Source organism: Vicugna pacos, chromosome 11 (genome assembly GCF_048564905.1).
Source record: "Vicugna pacos chromosome 11, VicPac4, whole genome shotgun sequence".
Lineage (NCBI taxonomy): Eukaryota > Metazoa > Chordata > Mammalia > Artiodactyla > Camelidae > Vicugna > Vicugna pacos.
The window spans coordinates 7300588-7307070 of record NC_132997.1 but is presented as its reverse complement, the minus strand read 5'-3'; the positions used below and the strand labels follow the sequence as shown (position 1 = coordinate 7307070).

The following is a 6483-nucleotide window of genomic DNA, read 5'->3' as shown; positions in this document are numbered from 1 at the left end:
GCGCCTCTCAGCCAGGACCCACCTGATCCCAGTGGTCTCCCACATCACATCTCACCATCTGCTCTCATGTCTCTGCTCACTTCAGCCTCCTTGATTATCCTACTATGTGGCTCTCCACACTAGGTCTCAGGAAACACCTCTGACTCCCTCAGGGATCCAATGTCATAATACGAGATCCTATGGACCTAAAGTTTCATGATGGGACTGAGTTTACAATCATTAACCACATGGAGAAACACAGGTCTGCATGACTATCATAATGATTGGTTTTCCTTGGACAATCAATGTTAAACTCAATGGCATAAAGCAAATATGTTTTCCTTTGCAATGATCATCCCTACTGAATTTTGCCCTTTGTCTGATGATGCTCTAAAAGGCCTGACACACAGCAAGAGGAACAGAAGGAATTTGTGTTACAATGCAATATATAATGGTGTGATCCTTCTACAATTGCTATTATCCAGGTGGGCTAGATATATGTTTAAAAAATTGTGTGAATATTACCCTTTAAATTTCTCATCTGTTTACATGAATTTACACAAATTTCTCTCATGTTTACATGAAATTGAGAAGATGGTGGTGAATCTGTTCAATTTCTTTCTCTGCATTAATTGAGATGATCCTGTTTTTCTCTTCACACTGTTAGTGTAGTATATTGCACTGATGCATTTTCCTAGGTTTCAGTCATCCTGCATTCCAGGAATCATTCCCACTCGTTCATGGTGCGCAATTCTTCTTACACAGATGGATATGAATGACTAGTATATAAGTATTTTTATGCACTTCCTACTTCAGCTCAGCTTCCTGAGCCCTGGTAGGGAGGCCAGTGATGGCCAGGACACAACACTGAACCACAGAGGCTTGTGCCTTCTCATTAGTCATGGTCAGTGTTCTTACTAACCCCTGATTGTTGATTGACACAGTTGTGACTGTCAGACCTACACTCACCCATTTCCCACTGTTATTTGCATATATTGTGACATAATCACCAAAATAAGTCTGCTATGGAGTCCAGGCTTGTACTGTTCACTGCACATCATACCAATAAATCAAGAGATGAGTTGTTGGGACAAGGAATAGCGTCTTTCTCAGAAAGCCAGCAGACGCAAAAGATGCTGGACTAGTGCTGCAAAGAACCATCCTACCTGAGTTTGAATTCAGGCTTGTTTTATTTTTCAGGCTATAGGCCACTTCCCCTTAGTGATTACCTTATAGCAAAAGCAACAGAATACAAAGTGAAAGTGAAAGAAACAGATCCAATATGAAGTCAGATTCATTCTTCCCTATTAAAAGTCTATATGAGATCTGTCACTGTACATAGATCCAAAAATCTTTTGTAGAATTTTGAAGGTCTCCTCTCTTAGCAACTTTCAAATATGCAATATAGTATTCATGTTCCTTAAATCTCCATGACTTATTTATATTATAACTGGAAGTTAGGACCTTTTCACTGTCACTCATTTCACCCCAGCCACCTCCTGCCTCTGGCAACCACTCTGTATCTATCAGCTTGGATTTGGTTTCTTTGTTGTTTTTCTTTTTTGCTTGTTTTTTTATGAATCCACGTGCAAGTGAGATCATGCAGTATTTGCTCTCTCTGTCTGGGTTATTTCACTTATCATAATGTCCTAAAGTTCCTTCCATGGTGTCACGTGGTAAGATTTCTTTTTCATTTGACTGAATAAGATTCCATTGTATATCTATACCATAATTTTTTTCATGTTGCAAAACCAAACTTAAAGGATAAATACATCACTATTTGTGAACAGATCCGTGACACAACTTGACATTGAGATCCAACAGCCTGCTTTCAACATTTAAATCCACAGTGCCTGCTGGGGGCTGAGGGTATAGAACCAGGCCCTTGGATGCATGGACAGCTGGGCTGGCTCTAGAGGGAGAGGGTTTCAGCTGAAATTTGCCTTAAATACTCACTTTGCTGGAGTACCACATGGTGGCAGCTGTTGCATAGTTTAAAAAAAAAGGACGCACTAAGGGGAAGGTTACAAACAGATTTGGTAAATGACTAAATCTCACTACATAAACATTCAAACTTAAATTACTGTATCAGCCATTCTAATATTTGTATAGAAATTCCCAAGTGTGTCCCACAAGGGTAAGTGTAAACCAGGACATATGTTTTGGAAGTCAGCCCCTTGCAGTGCTAGTAACAGGAGTGTCACCAAGACTTGAGATGCTGTGGTGGCAGGACAGGTCACTTTCCAGAAGAGTTGCCTGGAGCCTAGCAGCTTCATCCTCCAATCCCCTCTTGGTGCATGTCGGGGTTTGGTGGGCCATCTTGGGGAGGTAAGGAAGAGGCAATCCTCAATAAGGGTGGAATATAGATTTGGGCTTCATGCTCCATTCTGCAGTCCCCCAGGAATTGAGAGACTGAGGAAGGAGAAGCAGCTGCTAACAGGGTGGGAGTGGGTCTGCAGGTGGCCCCCTGCACCTCTTCTGGGGTCTAGGCTGAGTTGCTGGTGGTTGAGTGAAGTGATGCAGGCTAGCATCTCCCTGCTGCGAAAGCACCAGTCCACATGGATGGCATGTAGGGTGGGCTGTCCTGGGGCCTCTCCACTGACAGGATGATAGGACAGCTGTGGGGAAGCAGCTTAATGGCCCAGACAGTATGGTCCTTTTATAGAGCAGCTGACCCATGAAGGGAGAAACTTCAGTCCTTGATCTTTGGTATTTCTCGTGGGGCCAGCAGCGGAGATGGTATGGAGGAGCTCACGTGTGGGCACTGACCCACCCTCAGGGTCCACTTAGGGTGGGCTGCACTGGCCAAGGTGCTTCTCCTTCCTGCCTGGGGGGGGGAAGGCAAGGGCACCAGCCCTTTAGGGAGGCAGGGCTGTGAGGTCAGTCTCCTCCCTGCTCAAGGCTCAAGTGTGGTTCAAGTCACAGCTTCAGCAGACCTAATTTAAACAGTTTTTGTTTACTTAAAAAAAAACCAAAACACAGACTCACATCCTAAATGACAATAAATAACCTGCTTTATTGACAATATTCCTCAGGAAAATCAAGAGCTGGCAGTCCCATCAACCTGAAGGTCTCAAGTGTCATGGGCAAGAGGGGTTTTCCTGGTGAAAGATGAAGGGTGGGCCCCTGCATGGGGTGGGCAAGGTTGAGGGGTGTGACACTCGGGGTATCGGGATTTCACAGTGATGCCATTCTCAGAAGAACAGGTCCAGAGTAAAAGGTGAGATAAAGACAAACTGGAGCCTGCTCTCATTGGCTGAGGCTGATACCAGAGCTCTGCCTGTGAGATGCAGGGACGTGGGTTGACAAGCCCCAGGGTCTGGGCTGGGAAGTAGCCAGGCCGATGTGGCGGGGCTGGGGTGGGTGTTTTCCAAAGGGCAGTTTCCACACCCACCGAACTAGCCAAGATTGATGCTTCAACAGGTTAACTCAGCAATTCAGTGGGTTGAGGAAGATCTGGAAACACAGATCACCATTGAGATGCTAGTGCAGTGGCTACAACAGTCTGCCGAAGGCCAGGGAATGCCAAGAAAGAAAAAGATGCTGCAAAGTCAGGATTCACCACCATGCATTGCAAATCAAAGTCCTGGAGCCAGACCAGTCTCAGACACAGGAGGAAAAGAAACAGTAACAAACCCCCACATTTTGTTCCTGGGATAACGCAGGAAGATGCTCAGAAATACCGCGGCAGTGTGGTGTGCTTTGGAGTGAAAGCAGAGTCCCCCAAGAAGCAAGGGTGGGAAGGAAGAGCAGCACCAGCCAGAGAGGCTGGCGGCCTACACTGCAGGGCCTGGAGCCACCTCTGGGCCACGTGCATGCCGCAGCCCTGGGGTGCCGGGGTGCCAGGCTCAGGAGGGCCAGGCTAGAACTGCTGCATGAGAAGTCGGTAATGAGGCAACACCTGGCTCTCGGGAAGGTACAGAGCAAGTTCCATGAGCATGGTGAACTCAAACCCGATGAGGTTCGATCTGTTGAACTGAAACCTCCTTTCGAACTTGTCAATGAGCTGCTTCACAACATTCCTGTGCAGGTCGCTGCAGAGTTTGGTAGCCAGCAGCACATATGTTCCTGCGCACAGCTGGCAGGTCTGCCTGTTACACTTGCCCTGCAGGACCAGCTTCTCGAAGTGCACGTAGGCCATGGACACCGTCAGGGGCTCCAGGCTGCACTCTCATTTTAAACTTCTGATTTTACTAACTGTCAGCTTGAGGTGTGGTAACTTCTGGAAATTCTCGTTCATGTCCTTCTTCAGGTTGGAGGGCTTCATATACTCTATCACCATGGTCCTGTAGGATGCAAAAATGAGGATGCGTTTGTACTTCCCGCAGGGCCACTGAGGGTCGTCCAGGAGGTCAGGGTGGTACTCAAGGGCATCCCACATGTTGGCCCATAATTCCAGGCCGGCTGCTGTCACCCTGGTGGGGGCCATTTTGCATCTTGAACTTGGCAGACGGGGGGGACGACACTGGGCCAGGGTAGAGGCCATGGGCCATGGCTGTCCAGCTTAAGTGTGACCAGGGTTTTGGTGGGGTACAGGAACTTGGTGTAGGACACAACCTTTCCACCTGCCCTCAGCTCCACACCTTTCAACTGAAAGACCATCTCGGAAGACACGAAAATGTTGCCGGATGGATGCTTATGGTTCTGGCTGTTTGTTCCCCTGCAGGTCACTGACCCACCAGCCTTCTCTGTAGGGCAGGACCAAGAAGGACACATGCAGGGAACATTTGGAACAAATCAGTATGATCCTACTGCTCTTGGTATCGTACTGCCTCATGTTCTTGATGAAGTGAGTCTTCTTCAGGCCTTTGTGTCTCAGGGACCCAGATATGTGCATTGTCCGCTGAACCGAGGTACATCCCACTATGTCTTTCAGAAACTCGAGGGAGCAGCGTTGGGAGGTGATGCGTCTTCTCTGGCACTGCCCATCGAAGCCTAGGCCCCGGCCAAGGCCCAGGCTAATGGGGGCAGGCACAGGGCTGAGCAGGCCCTGGGGATGCCTAGGCCCTGCTCACGATATTGGGCAAGGGCATGCCGAAGGGCGGTCCAGGTAGTGTTGCATGGGGCTCGTGGGCCTCTGTCGGTGGCAGTGGTGGGGGTGGGGACTTCTCGCCTCCTGGGCCCAGGTTGAGGGACACCCATTTAGGGAGATGTTGTTCAGGAAAAGGACCATGGCCTGGTGGTGCCAAGAGTCCCTGTGCCTCAGCAGCACCTGCGGAGGGGCTGGTGGGCACTAAGGCGCTGGCGGGCCTGTGGGATGGACCTGGGGATCCACCCGCTGTGGCTGCGGCCATCCTCTGACTCTATACCACAATTTCTTCATCATCATCGTTGGACACTTGGCTTTTCTCCGTATCTTGGCTATTGTAAATAACGCTGCAGTCAGCATAGGGGTGCATATATCTTTTCCTGTTAGTGTTTTCCTTTTCCTCAAATACCAGAAGTAGGATTGCTGGGTCACATGGTAGTTCTAGTTTTAATTTTTTGAGGAAATGCCATACTGTTTTCCATAGTGACTGCCTCAAATTACATTCCTACCAAGAATGCACAAGGGTTCCTTTTTCTTAACATCCTCTCTAACGTTTGTTATTTATTTCTTCCTTTTTTTTTTTTTCCTGATCATAGCCATTCTAATAGACGTTAGGTGATAATCTCATTGTGGCTTTGATGAGTACTTCCCTGATGATTAGTGATGTTGTGCATCTTTTTCATGTACTTATTGGCCAACTGTATATCTTCTTTGGAAAAATGTTTATTCAGATCTTCTGTCCATTTTTCAGAGTACTTGTTTGTTTGCTGTTCAGTTGTATAAGTTTTCTACATATTCTGGATATTAACTGCTTATGAGATACACGATTTGCAGAGTCTGAATGATTTGTTTACATCTTTGCTGCTGTTAAGAAGCCCCTGGTGCCATGTAAAGTCCACACTGCTGGTCCTGCTGCTGAGTCCTCCAGGAAGCACCAGGTGATTGTGCTTTCAACAAGGGCCCCAGGGATTCTCGTGCTCAAGGAAGTCAGGAAACACTGGTATAAAGTGAGTGGTAGCTGAGAAGGAGCCTCCCCTGATCGCCACCAAACCATCAGCAGGTGAAGCCAAATGAAGCTATTACCAACAACAGGCAGGGAAAAACAGATCTTTGATATTTTAGTGTTTCCCACAAGTACAGGATCATTAACTACCATGGAACTAGGGTTTGTCAGCAGTCTCTCCTTGAAGGAGATTTCAAAGACCCCAGCATCTTATATCATTAAAGTAACTGGGAGAAAGGTAAGCCAAAGAGGGAAGGGGCTCTCCCTGAGAACCACATTACTGCAATGATCCAGTCAGGCTCCTTCTGTCTCTTATAGAAGAAACACAAAGAGCTGTGCTTTGTGTTTCATCTTGAAGAGTATTTGCTGGTTTCTGTTGTGAAAAAAGGTGTATTTAATGCCAGGTAAAGCATGTTATGAGTTTTCAATATTTATGTAAAAGTAGTGGTGTGATTGGAAGTCATTAAAAAGG

The 6483-nt window shown here is 47.1% G+C and overlaps 1 pseudogene; it reads right to left on the bottom strand.

Annotated features, from left to right (window-relative positions):
* Window positions 1-2970: 2970 nt before the first annotated feature.
* LOC140699623 (CDK5 and ABL1 enzyme substrate 2-like) lies at window positions 2971-6200 on the bottom strand (annotated as a pseudogene).
* Between the last annotated feature and the right edge of the window lie 283 nt (window positions 6201-6483).